This window comes from Canis lupus, chromosome X (genome assembly GCF_003254725.2).
Source record: "Canis lupus dingo isolate Sandy chromosome X, ASM325472v2, whole genome shotgun sequence".
NCBI lineage: Eukaryota > Metazoa > Chordata > Mammalia > Carnivora > Canidae > Canis > Canis lupus.
In genome coordinates this window covers 13,968,849-13,988,535 of record NC_064281.1, presented here as the reverse complement: position 1 = coordinate 13,988,535, position 19,687 = coordinate 13,968,849, and the positions used below count along the sequence as shown (strand labels likewise).

The following is a 19,687-nucleotide window of genomic DNA, read 5'->3' as shown; positions in this document are numbered from 1 at the left end:
GGGATTGAGTCCCCCTTTGGGCTCTCTGCTCGGAGGGGAGCCTCCTTCTCCCTCTTTCCCTGCCTGCCTCTCCCCCTACTTGTGCTTTCTCTGTCAAATAAATAAAAAAATATTTTTTTAAAATTTAAATTTACTAAAATTAAATTAAAAATTAGTTCTTTAGTCATTCAAGCCATATTTCTAATGGCTTGTATTGGATGGTGCAGCACTAGACATCACCACACTTCAGTATTTGAGGCAAGAGGCAGCTGGCGAGGAGGTGAGGTACTAACAAAGAAGCTGATGGGCCTGAGTTAATGGGAAGGAGGAGATGATGAGAGAATTAGTGAAGCACAAGAGAAGGTCAAAGACAAAAGAAAGTTAATGAGAAGGATTAAGAAAACATGGGGTAGCGGGTGTGTGTGTGTGTGTGTGTGTGTGCATGCACGTGCAGAAAGAGGAGAAGGTAGGAATGGAGAGATGTTCCAGAGAATATACATCTTAACCGTGTGCTGAAACTGAATCCTGGATTTTGGTTAAAAAGCTTGAACTCACAAATCTGGGTTTATGTTTCAACTGTGCCATTTCTTAGCTATCTAATGATCTTGGGTGAGCCGCAAATCCTCTAAGCTTGTTTCCTCATCTGTAAAATGGGTTGGTAAGTCCTAGTACTTACCTCATGGGGACATTGCAAGGATCAAAGGATATTTGTGTTTCAAAGGGCTTCATAATCTTTGCTGGCGCTCTTGGCAGCAGTGAACCCTCCTACCTTGGGAGCCTCCTAGGTATTTGGTCAGGCATCAGCTGGCTCCCAGTGCAAGGAGGTCTTGAGGCTCAGGCAAGAAGAGTTATCCGGATGGTTTCCAGTCTCTTTTTCCTATTTCCCAGCCTATCTCCATCCCCCACCCATGACTGCAGCCCACACCACACCCAGCCCCAGCCGCCCCACGATCCTCTGCTGGAGCCTGCAGGCTGGGCAGCGTGCTCTGGTTGTACCAATAAAGGACTTGTTTTATGGCAACAAGTCTTTATTTTCATACAAGGTGCCCCGGCAGGTGACCATCAGAGGACACACTGCTGTTCACAGATCCACAGAACCGAACACGAGCACGTTAGCATGCGGCCTTACTGTACACATGGGACACCGGGGAACCGCTTCAGACACTGCAGGTAGGAAACAGAATGGGCCAACGCCGCCCGTCGAGAGGCCCACGGATCACTCAGCAGTGCCGCGGGCGGTCTTTACTGAGAGCAGCATCACCATCACTCTGGCAGTCTGTGAGCAACTCTGAAACGCAAGTCTAGTGAGAGGTACGACAAGCAAGCGAGCGAGAGATACCCTGTCCCGTCGGAGGGAGGCTGATTCAGGGCCTGCACTGGCACGTTTCTCGGCGGCAAAGCAGCCGTTTTAACAGCCTGGGTTTCCCTTACCACATTTGTTGGCCATCAGCAAAAGTAAGAATTTCCGACACATGAGCTGAATAAGCCTAGGATTAAAAAGCAGAACACGGTCCACGTAACAGAGCTGCTGCTACTTTGCGACTTCTGCCCAGTTCTCACCTGCTGTCCTGCAAAATCCCCCCATCTGATGAATTTTAGCAAAGCTTCTAGCAACTGTAACAGACCTTTCCTAACCCAGCTCTAGATGCTAAGTATCAGAAACAAGTGCCCGTGAAGTGGATGTGTCCATGGGAGAATGGCAGTGTTTCTACTGGAGGTACGTGTCAAGTTTCCTCTTGAGGTTGTCAAAGGAATCTGCTCCCATGTAATCAGCCTGGCCCTGTTCCCACCGCTCCTTCCGTTCTTCTGAGGACAGAAGGCTGTGCCGCAGCCGGGGTCTCCCCAACGGACAGATGCGATATGTCCAACAGACACCTTTACAAATGGAAAGGCATGGGATGGTGTTAGTGGGACATGAAAATTAGCTGTTCTGTTGGTAAGTTAAGGTGTATTGATCCCTCTTTTGCCTCCCCCTGTGACCCCCAGATCCAATCTCTGCCCCATGGTCCCCATGGCCACCTGGCATCCAGCTGGGGTTGGCCAATGGAAAACACCATCAAGAGCTCTGAGTGGCAGGAGAGAAATCCAGGAGATTTCTTCTTTGCTCTTTCACTGCTTTGGCATCCTGTCTCTGGTAGTGTCTGCACCCCTCCAGGATGACAGCTCCCATGGGGAAAACCCTCCTCCGTGGTTCCAGCTCTCACCAGGCTCTTGTAACACTGTTTCCTTCCCTCATTCCTTCAACCCTAGGACTGGCAACAGCTCCCCACTCTTGCTGGTTCCTGAGGGCCTCGCCATTTAGGTTTGTTCCCCTAGCACTGCCCATACTTCAGCGTGTTGATCTTTCTTTGGTTTTCATTTAAATTATCTAGTATGAATTCTATGTCCTGCTTGGCCCCTGATCGTGGTGGAGAAGATGGTAAGGAAGAGAATGTTGAGGGTGACTGAAGTTGATGAGATCACAGGGCCATGGTCCCCATGTAAGGACTGTAGCGATTGAACTGGAGAGTAATTAGCCTCTGAACAAACACATTGTCAGGGGGATCAGAGGAGAAAGGACACACAGGAGGATAGTTGTACAGAAAGGCATGGAGGATGCCAGTGGTGTGGCTAAGAGAAAGAAGAGAGAGGGAGCTGAGCTAAAGGCTATATCAAGATTTCTAAGCCAAGTACACCAAGAAGTCAGCCAGACCACAGGAGCCAAAGCAGAAGGTACAACCCTCAGTGATGAAGACATCAAGAGGCTGTGCTTGGTTTTTAAAAGAGTGTGGATGTTGGATTCATACAAGTATGGTCCTGGTTCTACAACTGACTAACTGTGTATCCTTGGGAGATTTAACTTGCCTCTCTGTCCTTGATTTCTCATGTGGAAAATGAGGGGTAGAGCTCTGGGATTTAGATAGAAGCCATTGTTTATTCATTCATAGTCCACAAATATTTTTTTTAGCACCTGTCATGTATTTAGCAGTAAATTCTTGGCCCAGCAGTAAATGAGATAGGTAAGGTCCCTCCTCTCATGGAACATTCTAGTGAGAACAGACAATGGACAAGTAAGGCATCTTAAGTCAGGTTCCCTGGAAACAGATTGTGATGGAGACCTGCATACAGAAAGCTTATTATGGATGCTCTTAGGGATGCCACCAGTAGGCAAGTGAGGGAAGAGGGACTGAGCAAAGACTGGTAGGGAGAGGTGGGTGTTACAGAGGCTTCAACCCACCCCACAGAAGCTCTGGGACCAGCATAGCCCCTCAGAGTTGCCCCAGGAGAGGCAGGTTTGTGGGCCTTTCTACCCCCATTTTAACAGTCATGATATACAGGCTGCCCTGGTGTGGGGGCGGGGTGTGTGTGATCAATGGACAGTTCTTGAAAGGATGCTTAGCTGAGAACACTCAGCAGCCATCACTCCCACTACCTGGGGGAATGAGAACCATAGTCCTGAAAGAAGGATCTGGAGAGCACAACAAAGCATTTGTTACATGAATAAATAACTGAACAGGATAATTTCAGGTAGCGAGAGATGCTACGATGACAACAAAACTGAATAATGTGATAGATGGGGGGGCACTTAGATTAGATTAGGTGGTTAGAGAAGGCTGTGGCACATCATAGCTGCTCAATAAGAATTGGTTTCATCGACCTTCCTTTTATTTTGTCGGGACCGCTGGACACATGAATATCAACCCATCATGAGAAATACGTGGTGCTACTTCTCTGGATGAGGCAGACTTCTAGATGCCGTGGAGATTGCAGAAAAGTAAGACCCAGTCTCTGCTCCCAAGGAACTTGCAATGTAGTTGAGGAAGATAAGGGATATAAAAAATTAGCAAGCGATAGCAGGGGGTATAGCACTACTGTCAACAAATGGTTACAAACATGGATAGAAGTGTCCAGATCCTTTTAACATAGGTGGAATTTCACAGGTGGAGAAAAGAGTCAGTGGCATAATTTTGGTCAAGAAGAGTAACTGGAGCAAAAACCAGTGATCTGGGATTGGGCATGGAGTGTCGGAGTGTTTCATTTGTGGTTTGGGCTCAGCAGAACCAGGCTATTGTCCTTGTGCATTGGCCTATGATCTTTTCCTAAAGCATTATTGGGTTTGTCCAAAGGTAGAAGATCACTAAAACCCATTTCTTAGACACATGAGTTCTTGGTGTGTGTTGGCTGTGTGGGACAGGAATGACAGACTGGGACCAGGCGGTTCCAGAAGCTTCTTGATAAGGAGTAAAATAAGCCTGAGAGTTTGAGTCCAGGCAACTATGAGAATGGTGATCACGCCAGTGAGGATGGGACTTGCAGGTAAGTGGGATATGGGATCAGATTTTTGAGAGAGATTGGGAATGAGAGGTAGTTTGGGAATAATATCTGTAGAGCTAATGCCTTGAAACCAGGAAGGAGAGTGAGAGCCCCATGAGAGAACTTACAAGAAAAGAACAGAGGCTTGCCTCCAGCACTTAGACAACAGGTCCTGTACTACTACAAGTAGTAGTACAATTAGTTCAAGTCTTGGTCCTTGAAAATATATATCCTAAAGCATTTTCAGAAGATAAGGATGGTCAGCAACACCCATAGGCATCAGGAAGACAGAAATGGCAGCAATTTCAGAGCCTTGGCCCTGGTACATTTTCTGTCTCCTTGGTTTGAAAGACTTTGTTGGCAGCAGGGGTCTGTGCATTCCAAGAGTTTGAACTTGAAGGGGATGTCATTTTTGTTAACCTTTAACCAAGAAGGCAGTCAGGGAGGAGATAAATGATCTGCTCAGAGAGAAATAGCAGTTGCATTCAAAGAGGGTATAGGAGATTACTGAGGCACTACTGTGAACGACCCCACGACCCTTCTCTTCATTGGAGGATTGATGGAGAAAAGGCTCTCCCCACTTTTTCTCCAGGCATTAAAGGTGAAGTCCTAGGAGTACTAAGGAAGGGATGACAGGACAACTTGAAAAATTAAGAAGGATATGAATCAAATAAACAAGGAGGCATTTATCCAAGACTTCTAAAACAACTAAAGAAAATGTATTAACCTTCTAATGAAAATACTGTTATCCAATTCATCACTGGAAACACCTCTTTGGGTAACTGTTGCATTCATTCACCATTTCAGGAAGTTGCTTAGTGGGATCCAAGCTCTTGGGATTTCGTCTACAATGCCTACCTGTTGTCGGTCAAGAGGCAGTAACAGAAAGATTTAGATTAAAAGGAATAGAATTTCGTCTCACAGTTTTGAAGTGTGTTTAAGACAGTGATTGAAAGCGTTAAGTCAGAACCTGGTCTAATGTGGTAGACACTAAGATATAGTGATCCAAGTGGCTGGTTGAGACTCTTCAAAGATCACTAGAAGTAGGGTGAGTGGAGGCCAGAGCACCGAGGAGAAACAGAATGGCAGATTGGGGAGTCCTTAAAAAGCATAAAACTGAATGAGGTCAGTAGTCTAGTTAACAGTACTGTACCGATAGCAGCTTCCTGGTTTTGCTACCCTGCTACCATGACATTAGATGTCACCACCAGGAGAAGCTGCGTGAAGGGTACATGGGGCTCTATGTACTATTATTGCAGCTTCCTGTGAGTCTATAATTTCAAATAAAATGTATGAAAGAAGGCGTGTGGTGGGGGAGGTGAGGACAATCCTCATGAGCTATAATGAGTATTTGTGTGGCTCTATACAGTGTTTAACATTTTCACATACATTCTCTCATTTGCACCGCCCAAGGGCACTGTTACATAGCAAAGGTGTTCTATTATCCCTATTTTATAGATGAAGAAACGGAGGCTCAGAGAGACAAAGTAACACGTGTGGTCACAGAGAGCAGATTGCCAAGGCAAGGGTCAAACTCACGTCTTTGAGTTCCAAATGCCACGATTCCCTGAGTCCAAATCCATCTGGTCTACCTTGGGTCACACAGACACAGACCCTGAGATGAGGATTTAAGGGCAAGAAGCTTATTTGGGAGGTGATCTGAAGCTCCAGTAAGGGAGCAGGGAAGCTCGGCAGGGAGAATATATGATGGAGCCTACTGCCTGTGTGGGCAGCAGGGGTGCACTCCTGCTGGGGAGCTCTGGGAGGTGAGCTAGATCATGCCTTGGAGTTAGACCCGACTAAGGGGTGAGGACACTGGCATATTTACCTCTCCATCCATCCTATATCCAGTGAAGGCAGTGCTCCTGGGGTGCTCATTCCATGGCTCCTCTAGGTGACTCCATTCTCAGGCCAAGAGAAAACCTCAGGCAGAGAATTGAAGACACTGCTTGAAGTAGGACGCTGTCAGCATACACTGGAAAGGTTAATGCACAGGGGATGAGGACAGGGTCCCCACCGACAGTGACTGTCTCTTTATTCTAGCACCCACACTCTAAGCTTTTTGCCACTCAGATTGTTTCCTCTCATCCTAGAATACTCTCCAAGCACAGGTGCGCACACACAGGCACGCGCACACACATACAGATTGGTCGGAGCAAGGGAGGGAGGGCTGTTCTTATCTTGCCTGTTGGGGCCAGGAGTCAGCATCTGAGAGAGAAAGAGCAGGAAAAAAGGCATACGTGCATGTGTGTACGTGGATCCTAGATGTGTGCACATCTGTATCTCTTTGTGCATCTCAGTGGTTATGATCCAGCAACTTATTCCAAAAGCAACGTGAGGTGTCCAGTGGGTCAGGGGTTAAGTCAAAAGTCAAAGGTTAGTTGGCATTTTCCACTGTACCAATATAAGCATTTTATTTGGTTTGGTGGATATTACAGAGGAACATACTGGGCTTCTGGACAAATGGGCTGGCTAAGTGGTGGTGGGGTGGAGGGTAGAGGCAGAGTCAGCCAAGGCCTTTCTCACGGTGATTGCCGCCCACTAAAGAATTGATTGGCTCATTCCTTATTCATATGGTATTTCTTCTCCAGGGTACACGCTGATATACTCTTCATCTCTGTGGGCTAATGTAATCATTATGTGCACACTCTAGAAATTAATGCCAATTCCCCCTGCTTGTGCCTGAAATAGACATTTCAGACATTTATAACTCAGTCATTTTAATCCAGTCATTCGCCCCAAGTATGTTCCCAATTAGAGCCATTTTGCTCTGTGGTTGATACCATGAAGTGGAACACATGTTCTGATCTTAAAAAAAAAAATCTTTTAAATAGCAAAGGTATACTGTGTTTCCCCCTATTATAATAATTGAAAAGCAGCTGATGGAATCTTTCTCGACCGTTTACCCAACCATAAAAATCTGACCCTTGAATTAAAATCATAAAAATATCCAGGGGATGTAATGCCTTGAAATACAGAACATTTTTTTTGTCTCTATAAAACTTCCACAGCTTTAATTCATTATATCTTCACAGGTTTTTTCATATTTAAAAGCTGCCATAAGGTTGTGATACCAAGTCATGAATAATAAAGTAGTGTTCAGTTTTGGTACATGTAACGTCATTTTGTTTCCCAATTTAGTATCAATTCCTTCTAAATTGTAGCCATATTCTTGCATTAATACTATCACATTTTGTAAGCCTCCATATGAACAAACATAAAACCACTTTAACCTAGAAAATGCATTTGGATTTATCCATATTTTGATCCCATGCTCTTTTGTGCTCTTTAAACTTTGGTGGGTTTTTGTTGTTGTTGTTGTTCTCACCCATTTTCTCATCATAGACTGGAAACCACATCCACTGACAGCCTGATGCCCTTACGATAGGTCTGCCTCCGTTTCAAGGGGCTGGCAATTTAAGAGAGCCTGTCTCTTGATGCTGGGCTCACCAGGAGCCCATTAAAGTTTCCCAGGTATAAGACCTGGGGTACAGATCTGCCTCCCTTAACTAACGTTTCTCTCAAATCCCTGAACAGAGAGGACCTTGGTGCAAGCAGTGCTTACCAGGCATAAGCACCCGGGAGAATTACCCTGCTTGGCTACTAACATATCAGCATAGAAATTTCTGGTGGTTTCTCAGTGATTTACTGCTGAATGGGTGCACCTGAGGAACTGAACAATGAATAATCAAAGGGTGTTCAAACGCCTTGTGAAATGGCAGAGGCTACAATATAATTAAGAGCAAATATTAAGCAACACCAGCAGAGCCTGCCATTTAATTTAATTTTAGAAAGTAACTTGGCATATGATATGACAGTTTTGGCTTTGCTGAGAAGGGTGATTCAGAAGCAACCCAATCATCAACCATTGGAATCATTTCGTCAAAGAAAGGCCATTTGAATTGTCCACAAGTGCCAGAGGTACAGCGTACATCAGTGCCCATAAATACAGCAATGCCCTTCTAGGAACGGTGGGTCTTTGTCTCATTGGGACCCTGGTTCGTGGAGAAAGGGATGAGACCTACTGTCTTAGGGGAAAGTAGAGATGACACCTCGACCTCCACTATTTGATTGGAGGTTCTCTACCTGGAGAGCTCTAATGAGTTCCTGGCGAACACAGGCTTTTGTCATGATTCAGAGACAGAGGTCCTCTTAAATTGCCAGCACTTTGCAAAAGCCTCTTTATTTGGAATTTTTATGAATTACTTTTTTTTTTTTGGGGGGGGAGGTATAGCTCACAGGACAGTGCACAAATACGGAGTGTACAGTTTAAAGATGAATGTTTACCTCTGTCTCCACCCATGTGACTCCCATCAGATCAAGACAGAATATTTCCAGAGCCCCAGAAGGCTCACTCCTGCCCCCCTTAGCCACTGCCCCAGGGTAAGCACTGTCCTGACCTCTAGCGCCATGAAGTGGAATTGCTGGGTTATAGGGTATGTGCATGTTTAATTTTAATAGGTACTGCCAAACCTTCTGCAAAAGAGTTGAACTCATTTATAATCTTAGCCAATTACTTTTTGTTTGCCCAGATTTTCTGTTGTTGGCGCTAAAAATGCTCGACAGCTCTTCTCTTGCTGGTGCTTGACCTAACCCATGACAAGCTTTCATTACCCCCCTGGGGTTTTAGTGGTGTATAAGCCAGTATGGCTGTCATTTGTCATTTGCTTGTGGTGGCAACCACAGAAGGAGCAATATGGTAACACACTATGATTTCACAGTTATCGTGGGTGTTGCCATGGATTTCATGGTAAGTCTCCACAAGATAAAACAAGGTCATCTTGGTAAATCTCAACAAATCATGACCTGTGTGATTACCTTCTGAGACCTCAAAGCCTGAACTACTTTTTCTGCCTCCTAGGCAAGGAAACGCACCATTCTCAAAGGGCTTCCAAGAGCTGTTTGGAAACGAGTGGATTTTAAAACCTAGGAGTGTGAGAGGAAGCCAGGGGTTTGCCAATAGGAGTGTCATCATTCAGGCCCCATTTCCAATCTAAACCAGCTGATGGTGTCTCTTTATATTTTTTCTTTCTTTTTCAAAATTATAATCAGGCTTAAAATTTCTCGTTTCAGTTTTTATTCAATTAGTCTTGGAAAAATGTGTACCTTTAAAGATCTGGGCACAGCTGACAGAGGGTGTATGACACAAATATTTTGTTTGGTATTCATGTCATAGACTATTAGTGCCATTTGTTTATAATTTGGTTTTATTTTAAACATTACTCAAAAAAAAAAAAAAGGAAACAGCTAAACGCCAAGTGGCAGTTTATCTGATCCACTGAAAACATTGCATTTAATCTAATCCCTTTTCAGGGATTTAGAAATTAAATAAATATATAAATGCCTACCAGAGAACACCTCGACATTTTCTTGCCACCAACCAAGCTAAGAATGCATGCCCAATGACAGGAAATGTCATCGGGGGATTGCTTTATGAACAGCCAGTGAAAGGAGGATATAAAAAGGGGAAAGTAAATGAAGCAAGATTGACCAAATATAGATAATTGTTGAAGCTGAGTGATAGATGCAGGGGTTCTCTTTTCTCTACATTTTGGAGTTTGTTTTTTCATAATAAAAAAAAATTTCAAAATCATATCAACAATAACAAAAGCAACCAAATTAATAATTAAGGGGTATGGAGCTATAGAACGAGCAAAATTTTCAAAATAATTTATGGAAATATGAATGTGGACTGATATTGTTATGTTTAAAAAATAATCCATCTTATCTTTTAGAGATATGCCCAGAAGTATTTATAGATGAAATGATACGATAGTTGGCTTTTACTTAGGAAATGAGTGAGATTGGTCATGGGTAAATGGTTGTTGCTGGATGACGGAGCTATGGGGGGTTCATATACTGCTCGAGCTATCTTTTTATTATTCAGAAATAATGCAAAAAAGTAATTTATGCATATACGTTCAAGGAAAACAGATTAGTACCAGGTGATTGCAGATTTTTCTCTTCATACTCAGGGTATGAAAAGCTTAAATTACAATATGTTTATGAACCCAGCTATCGTATAAAGCACCTTTGAAATTATTCTTTCATGTGGGGAATGCATTGACACCAATAAAGATTAAAAGTGCAAGTCCAAACAGAAAGGTAATCGTGGGGTTCAGATAAACGTCACTCAGTGGACTAACAAATTCCTATGGTTCCAAGGTTACCAGTACAAAGGTGTGTGGGGAGTAGGGCTTCTGTGCCTCTGTGGCATGTCCATCGTATCACCAGTCGGTGAGCTGGCTAGGGCAGGGGTGGGACACAGCTTCCCCAGCCCTGCCTCTTCTAAACACTTACAGACCATCATACAAGGGTTAGAATGTATGGTGCGGGGGTGCCTGGGAGGCTCAGTAGTTGAGCATCTGCCTTTGGCTCAGAGAGTGATCCCAGGGTCCTGGGATCGAGTCCTGCACCAGGCTCCCTGCAGGGAGTCTGCTTCTCCCTCTGTCTGTGTCTCTGCCTCTCTCTCTGTGCATCTCTCAGGAGGAAATAAATAAAATCTTAAAAAAAAAAAAGAATGTATGGTGTGACAAGCGTACCACGTGGAAACCATGGGTTTGAACACTGCAGTATGCGTAGTAGTAGTAGCCAGAACCTCTGGGTCTAAATCTGGAGCTGTGTGACCTTTGGTAAGTTATTTAACCTCTGTGTGTGTCAGCTTCCTCATCTTTAAAACAGGAGCAATTATAATAATACTGCATCTCAAGGGGTTGTTGTGAGGCATAACCGAGGTCAAGTCCTTAGAATAGTGCCTGTTATAGTCATTATTATCATTATTTGTGAGCAGATCTGTCCTAAAACATCCTACTTACCAATGGGGCAGCAGGCAAATGTACAGATGACAAATAGTCATGATTCCCATTCTTTTCTACTTGAAGACCTACTCCCCCCCCTTTAACCAGAGGGGAAGGGATGTTCCCTGCAAGGAACAACTCTGGGAGTATAGTCTGAAGGGATCCTTTGCAAGTACAAATCTCTTTAAAGCTTAATATTTTAACTTAAAAATCCCACAGATGGGATCCCTGGGTGGCTCAGCGGTTTGGCGCCTGCCTTTGGCCCAGGGCGCGATCCTGGAGTCCCGGGATTGAGTCCCGCATTGGGCTCCCGGCATGGAGCCTGCTTCTCCCTCTGCCTGTGTCTCTGCCTCTCTCTTTTTATCATGAATAAATAAATAAATAAATCTTTAAAAAAATCCCACAGATTTTGCATCCTGCCCCATAATATAGATATGTTTGTTCTATCATAGAAATAATGTGATCCACCTCATAATTTTTTTGCGTAGAATTGAGGGTCAAGACAGGGGTTTCATGTTCATCCCACAGCTTTCCTGATCCTCTGGATATGCCTCTCAGTTCAAGAGGCTGAGACAGTTAGAGCCATTTGATTTCGTGAACTTCCCAGATCTTCCTCCCAGACAGTCTACTGTATTTCTCCTTAATAGCACCTTCTGTTCTCCAAGGAGCACTGCCTAGCTTTAACTCATGGGCTTTTATGGTCAAGGTATCAGGTCATATCTCCTCCTGTCCTCATTTTCATTGGCTCCTCTGTGACTGTTGACTCCGTTCTTTTTGAGACTCACTCCGTTGGTGTCTGGGACATCACCTGACTTCGGGATCTCCTCCTACAGCTCTGGCCTCTTCTTCTGCATCTCTTTTGCAGGATCATCTTTTTTTTTTTCCTATTTAGCTAATAAGTGTCATACTTCCCAGGATTTTGACATCAGTTCTGGCTTCTCATTCTGTATGTTCTCCCAGGGTGACCTCACTAATACCCAACCCTCAGTTTCCACCTATAGAGAACATTCTGGTCTTTGCCTGCTCAGCAGCTATTTCCCTACCAGCTAGTACCAGAATTTGTCTTTCCTGGAGGAATACACTTGTGGGTTTTATGGAGCTGACCCTGTCCCACCCATTGCCACAGGTTTGGGTTCATGACTCAGGCATGTTCAAGCAGAATCTTCCAACTCCAGGTTACGGGGCTTGGTTCCAGAATGGACATGTAATCCCCAATGCATCAATCATAGACTTTACGGAGATTTTTCTGCTTAAGCTATCAGAAAACAAAAACCAAAACAAATCTCGGATGAGTCGTTGAATGAATAGATGTGAGCTGGGGACTTTAGGGTTGCCAGAGGCCATCATGCCCCAGAGACTCCAAGAAATTAATTAAAAGAAGTCCAATACTGTCATTTAAAAGCCTGTACCCAGCTATGCCTGAAGCTGAAGAAACAACCCGGGGCTTTTTGCTGTCTTGAGCCATGAATTCCCTGTACTAGTTTGTATTGGTTTTCTTGTCGTGTGCTGGTGACTCCCAAATCCTCATCCATGGCCAAGGCTTCCCTCCTGAGCAACAGACTCATAGAAATAACCTGCAGTTAAACAACCCTCACACAAATGTTCCACAAGGACATCTCAAACACAACAGGTTATTTGCTAAACATAATCATGGTATAAATTTATATTTACTTGTTGATGTTTTAAAAGTTTCCACCAGAATGTAAACTCTGTGAGGACAGGAACTTTGCTTGTTTATTCATTCTTGTATCTCCAGCACCTAGAGGAACACAGACAGTAGATGTCCAGTAAATATGTTAAATGAATGAAACAAATGAATTTCCTCGACTCTTTTTGTAATATCAAATACCATCATCATATTCAATCAGTTACTAAGTCTTAAGAGTTTTGACTCATGGATGTCTCAGATCTTATATGTGATCCCGTCACAGTATCCCACTGCTAACTTCAAGCCCAAATTGCTTTGTGCCTGGACCATGACAAAAGTCTCCTAACTCCTATACTGCTTCCAGCTACCCTCTACACAATTACCAGGCTCTTTCTAAATTGGGAACCAGTTTCTATTACACCTTTGCTTAAAATATATCAATGATGTTACAGAGTTTTCTGGCTCAAATCCTGGCTCCCCCCTCCCTCTTGAGGCTCATCTCCTGGCTCTCTTTCCATTCAGCTCTTGCCCAAGGAAGAGGGAATCACTTGAGGTCTCTCAAATTCATCAGTATGTTTCTTGCCTCTGCATCTCTGCACATGCTGTGGTCTCCTCCCATGCCCCTCCTTTCACCTTCCTGATTACCTTGCAAAACTCAGGTCCCATCCTTCAGAAAGCCTTTTCTGGTCTCTGTCTCCCCATTCTGTTTGGAAGTCCCTGCTGTGTCCACAAAGATCCCTGCACACCCCTTTGTGTACTGGGGCAGTTATGACAGGCTATTTTATTTTATTTATTTATTTTTAAGATTTTATTTATTCATTCATGAGAGACACACAGAGAGAGAGGCAGAGACACAGACAGAGGGAGAAGCAGGCCCCATGCAGGGAGCCCGACGTGGGACTCCATCCCGGGTCTCCAGAATCATGCCCTGGGCTGAAGGCGGCGCTAAACCACTAAGCCACCCGGGCTGCCCTTTGTTTTTTTTTTAAATTAAAAAAATTTTTATTGGAGTTCGATTTGCCAACATATAGTATAACACCCAGTGCTCATCCCGTCAAGTGCCCCCCTCAGTGCTATTTTAGTGCTGATTAGTATCTATATTTTACTTTCCTCTGGCAGATGGCTAGACTACATTTCCCAGCCTCCTTTGCAGTTAGGAATGACCATGTGACTGAGTCTTGACCAGTGGAATGTGGGCCGAAGTGATTTGCCTCACTTCCAGGCCTGGCCCATTAAAACCTCTCACATATGGTTCTCCCTCTTTTTCCCCTCAGTTGAGTAGAGAGGACTTAGGGTATACGGGAGGCAGGGGCCATGATCTGTAGAGCCGCTGAACAGCTCTGCAACTTGGACCATCAAGGGGTCAAAACTGGGAAATAAAAGAGGGGGTAAAATCCCAGGAAATTCACCACCATAATGACTTCTTTGACTTGCCTCCCCCATTTGCCTGCTATTATTTGCTTCCCATTAGTCTTCTGTCAGTTGTTGCTGTTGTTGTTTTTATATCTTGTCTGGAGTTCTTAGATGTAATCAGTGGGGGCTGATCCATCTTGGCTAGCAACCCCCACCATCACCTTGTTTTTATATCCTGTTCCCGAATACCTGGCTCATAGTGGGACTTTACACTGGTTTGCTAAGTGGACTAATTAATTATCTAGATTCATAAAATCAACTATGGCCTCTTCTTTACCAGAATAGTATTTCTTGTTCTCAGCTTTACAATTTATGTAAGTGTGAAAATGTTTGAAACGGTTCTTGGGAGAACTGCAAACGTGATTAAGGATAGCAAATGGATGCTCCAAAGAGAGGTTACACCATGTGCTATTGCTTAACTTTCCTGGTGGGAAAAGAATGAGTAGTGATAATTTTGCATACAAATGTACAGATTACTAAGGGATGCAATTTTGCAGATTGCTTTTTTAAAAACTGAACTTGGCTTATTTCTTATATCTTATGTATGCATATTAAGCTGAGGTAAAAAAATCTATATTTATATGTGTGCATTGAGAATTTAATTTGTAAAATTTTGATTCCCTAAGCAATAACGTTTACAACCCTTTATTCTTATTGACTATAAACAAATATATCACTCAGTTAACACATACTTGTTAAGACCTCCTGCATGCAGTGTTCAACAAGGATGCTAAGAGGTACAAGAATTAGCTCCTGTTTAAAAGAATAGTGATAGAGTTCACTGATGAGGACTTGACATTTTACAAAGCACTTTTACTCTTCTCACCTAAATTCTCACAGTGTCCCAGTGAGGTGGGTTTTAGTCCTGTTTGACAGTCTACAGAGGCTCAGAACGTTTGAAGGAGGGGGCAGCCTGGGTGGTTCAGCGGTTTAGTGCCACCTTCAGCCCAGGGCGTGATCCTGGGGACCCAGGATCGAATCCCACGTCAGGCTCCCTGCATGGAGCCTGCTTGTGTCTGTCTGTTTGTCTCTCTGTCTGTCTCTCTCTCTCTGTCTCTCATGAATAAATAAAAAAATTAAAAAAAAGAAAGTTGGAAGAATCTGTCCCTGACCACATAATAATGGCAGAATTGAGTCTTTTATCCAGGTCTTCCAAGTTGTGTTCCTTTGTCATTATACCTCAGTCTAGCTGGGCCATAAAACATCTCACCCACAGTTATCCAATGGTTCAGGGCAGGTGTTGACAGATGCCAACTGAATGATCAAACGCGTCAGGGAACAAACTTTTCTACCTCCCCTTACTAACTGTTGTCAGGAGAAACAGCATTCTAGAAAGATGGCATTCTCGAAAGGGCACTGCTGGCCTGACTGGCTCACTCAGAGCACTAAACTCATAGTTGCGCGTGTTCTGATACTGACGAGGTTATGTCATTCAGGACATAATAAAGAACATGGAAAAGTCTGAGAGAATACTTGGGCCCAAAGTGTGAGAAGTAGCCATCTTTAGGTAAAATTCTGCATATTGCAGACTACGAATAATATACACAGTGATTTTGTATGCCCTGTCAATCATTCCTCACGAAAGAACTGTGGAAAACTTTGGCTGATTAGTTTTTCCTTTGTAAGCAAGAAAGTATATTTTGAGAATTTAGATATCAACATAAAGATGTGCTGAAGGGAGACTAATCCTGAGTGAGAGTCAAGAAATGGGAGGTTACCTGCAAAGGGACCAGAGGGACAATTGTCAGGTGATGGAAATGTTCTATAGCTTGTTTTGGGTTAGTGGGTACTCAAATGCCTAGAACTTGGAAAGGAGCCTTTAAGATCTGTGGGTTTTATTGTATAATTATTATAGCTCAGGTTTTTGTTTTAATGTGGAAAAGAGTATACAGTTTTTCAAAGTTCTTTGAGGGGTATGTTAGCAAAAAACTTGATAGCCATTGTTCTGGGATATACATGGAACAAATCTCTTGTTTTTCAAGCTTCTTATCTTTTCTTTTGACTTCTCAGATCCATGTAACTTGACTGTAAGGTAAATGATCAATAACATGTCATATTATTTGTGTTTTTTCTCGTTAGTTTTAGTGTTTTTCTCACAGCCACCCTGGATTTTTATGCCAAAGAGCATCCTCCAACAGAATAAAAGTGAAAAGTGGGGAAGCAAATTAACTAGGGAGAAAGTTAATCTTCAGAAAATGTGGTGAATGGATGTATTTTCCGGTTTGTCTCCGTAACTGCTCCCTCTCAGAACCTCTTTTTTAGAGGAAGAATGAATGTAGTAACTAAAGTAACTTTCCGTGTAAATGGAGCCCCCAGATTGATGACCTGGTTTTAAGGCATTGCTCTCAAATCTCGTATGAACTTAGAAGGGAAAATGCCCTGGCACATAGACGTTTGCATGAATCAATGAACGGATGCAGTGGGTCTCACTGAGTGGAGATGCTCTGTACTGGCAATTTTATCCCTGACCTGGCTCTGGTTATCATTTCTCTGCAACTCGCCCATCCAGCTAGGCCATAAAAACCTTAATAACAGCTGAATGTTCTTGCAAAGAGGGCATGAAGCCCCAGGCTTCTTTAATCTTCTGGTGCAGTGGAAACAAGTGACAAGGTGGCCTGTTCTTCCAGGAATATTTCTTTCTTGAAGCCACTTCTCGCACATGCTACAGGGCATCAAGACATTTTGTCAGTTCTTCCCATTTTGTGTATCTGGTCTCTGCTCTGTAAGGCCATCTGATTGTTCTCTTGTGCTTGAGATGGTCTCTGGGCTTTCAGAACTGGCAGCCAAATATGAGGATTCCACTGAGCTGCAGGCATTGGGAAATTTGGATTTTTCTTCCTTTTCTTACAGATTTTCCACTCTAATGACGGTAGCCAAAATGGCGCCATGGCAGTAAGGGACGTTAGTTCCTTCGTTTTCCTTCTTTGCAGGCGTGGCAGTGATAACAGAAATGAAGGAAGGATGGGCTCACTTAGAACAGTCTGAATACTATTGTCCAGGGCCCAGCAACAGCAGCACCTGTGGCTTGGAGGGTTCATTTTCGTGTACTCAGTGATACCACCATTCATCCTCAGAAGCAGCTTCACCACCACTGTCATTACTTCAGGAAATAAGAGTCCTCAGGGTCATTTTTTCCCACTTCGATCACCTTTCTGTCACTTGGTTCCCGATTTTTTTCACTTGTTTTACTTTTACCCCAGCACCTACCTGCTCTAATACTTCCTCATTTAAACCCCACATGTCCTGCCGGGTGCCTGAAACAATGGCAGGACTTAGCTCTTTCTCTAGGAGTTTGGCACTGATGTGATGATGTAGACAGTATGGATAACATCTTCTTTGGCTCTTTCCCTAGAGCTGGAACTTTCCTCTGAGTGTTGCTTCAGTTGGTCTTGGCTTGGAACGTCTATGCTGTGGCCCTGGAGTGCTGATGACTAGATTCCTTCTTAGCTTATCATAGAGAAGGCTTGGATAGTCCATAGGGAAGCTCCAATGTCCAAGTAGCTCACCCGAAAGATCACCACAGGCTAGCAAAGGCTGCTTCACCATTATATGCTAGCCTAGATAATGCATGGCCACTCCAACAGTGCACATTTCACCTTTGCACCTGCCACTTGCAAAATCTTCAATTTTGCGTACGACAGTACCTGTTGTGTACATAAAATCAATCTAGATTGATTTGGTCTGGGGAGAACCCACAGGCACAATCAGATATTGAACAGTGGGCAGAAGTTTTTAAATGATGTCCTTTTGACACTGAAGAAATTGCCATCTGTTGACCAAAACTTACAGCAGTTCCATGGCTTGCTACATCGTAGATGAATTTGCAAAGTGTTGGGCACAGGTCCTAAAGCTTCAGCAGCATTTTGGAACAAATAGTAGCTGAGGATTGTTAAGAGACACTTCCTGTCCTGAAACCATCTTTGTGCTCTTCCATACTCTGTGGAATAGTGTCTGCTCCACCCCTCCAAATTCATGTCCACCTGGGATCTCGGAATGTGCCCTTATTTGGAAATAGGGTCTTTGCAGATATAATTAGTTAAGATGGGGCCATACTGAATTAGGATGGGCCCTAATGGAATGTCTGGTGTCGTTACAAGCAGAAGAGAGGACACAGAGAGACACACAGAGAAGTCCATGTGATGATGGAGGCAGAGATTAGGGTGATGTGTCTACGAGCCAGGGGATACCAAGGATTGCTGGCCACCACCAGAAGCCAGGAAGAGGCAAAAAAGGATCTTTCCCTAGAGCCTTCAGAAGGAGCACGACTCTGCCAACAATGTGAGCTTGGACTTCTCGCCTCCAGATCTGTGAAAGAATACATTTCTGTTGTTTTAAGCCACCCAGTGTGTAGTAGTCTGTCACGGCAGCCACAGGAAATTCATACATCTTATTTCTCTGTCCACACTCCATCATTTACAAATTCTTCTGTAAGTCCCGCACCAATGAGAAGAAGCTCAGCGTTGTGGTTTGTTGTAGTGATTCTGAAGCCAGACTACTTGGGTTGGAATCTTGACCCTGCTGCTTATTAGCTGTGTGACTGAGCAACTTATTCCACTGCTCTGTGCCTCAGTTTCCCTTCCTGTAAAATGGGGATTAAATGAATGAACAAATGAATGAATAATGTAAAGGGCTTAGAACAGTGCCTGGCACATAGGTAATATTTTTCGGTGTTTGTTATATGAAAAAAAGTCTGTTGGTTTGAAATGGCCATGTGGAAATGGGAATAGATTCCATAGAGGAGGAATTAAGACAGGAGCTTGACCTTCAGAAATTGGGTAAGCCTGGTCAAAGGCTACCGGGGTGGGAGAAACAGTGTGAGCAAAGGCTTGCTGGAGGTGTGAGGGAAGAGGGGGGTAGCAAGAGTCTTTTAGAGTAGGACTCCCCACTCATCTCCACAATGGTCATCTGGGAAATGTAATATTTGCATACACGTGGGGTCAGTGAGGCTGTTTGCAGTTGCACCCTGGGGGTCACCAACCCAGCTTCGAAGAGCTGAGGGAAGGCAATACCTTGGCACATCTGAAACCCATTCCCAGAACCTGTGGGGAGCTCAGGGTTTGAGTAGGACTTCTCAAACTCAAATGGGCATCAAAATGCAGATTCTAACTGAATAGGTCTATAGACTACACTTTACCTCAAAATTCTTTCTACCCCAAGTGTGATTTTAAAAACCAACATCAGCACCCAAACAGCTGGCTAGAAATGCTGAATCTCTGGTCCTCCCACCCTAAGCCTACTGAATCAGAATCTGCATTTTAATCAAGTTCTTAGCTGACCAAGATGCACTTTGGCACTAAGAAGCTCTAGATTAGAAGACTCAGCCCAACTTGTTGTTGAGGGGGGGCACTTTGTTCTCAGACCCAACTGTACATTAGATCCTTGAGGGTAGCTTTAAAAAACCCTGATGTCCATGGAGTGCCTGGGTGGCTCAGTTGGTTAAGATTCCAGCTCTTGATTTCGGCTGGGGTTGTGATCTTGGGGTGGTGAGACCGAGCCCCTCATTGGGTTCTGCACTTAACGTGGAGTCTGTTTGGGATTCTCTGTCTCCCTCTACTCC

General features: G+C 43.9%; 1 protein-coding gene and 1 pseudogene across 11 annotated transcripts in view; one reads left to right on the top strand and one right to left on the bottom strand.

Moving 5' to 3' along the window:
• Positions 1-19,687, top strand: part of RAI2 (retinoic acid induced 2) — a 388,271-nt gene that overhangs the window by 235,049 nt on the left and 133,535 nt on the right. The gene's annotated exons all lie outside the window — the stretch shown is intronic.
• On the bottom strand, positions 1,688-17,928 carry LOC125754711 (protein Mdm4-like; annotated as a pseudogene).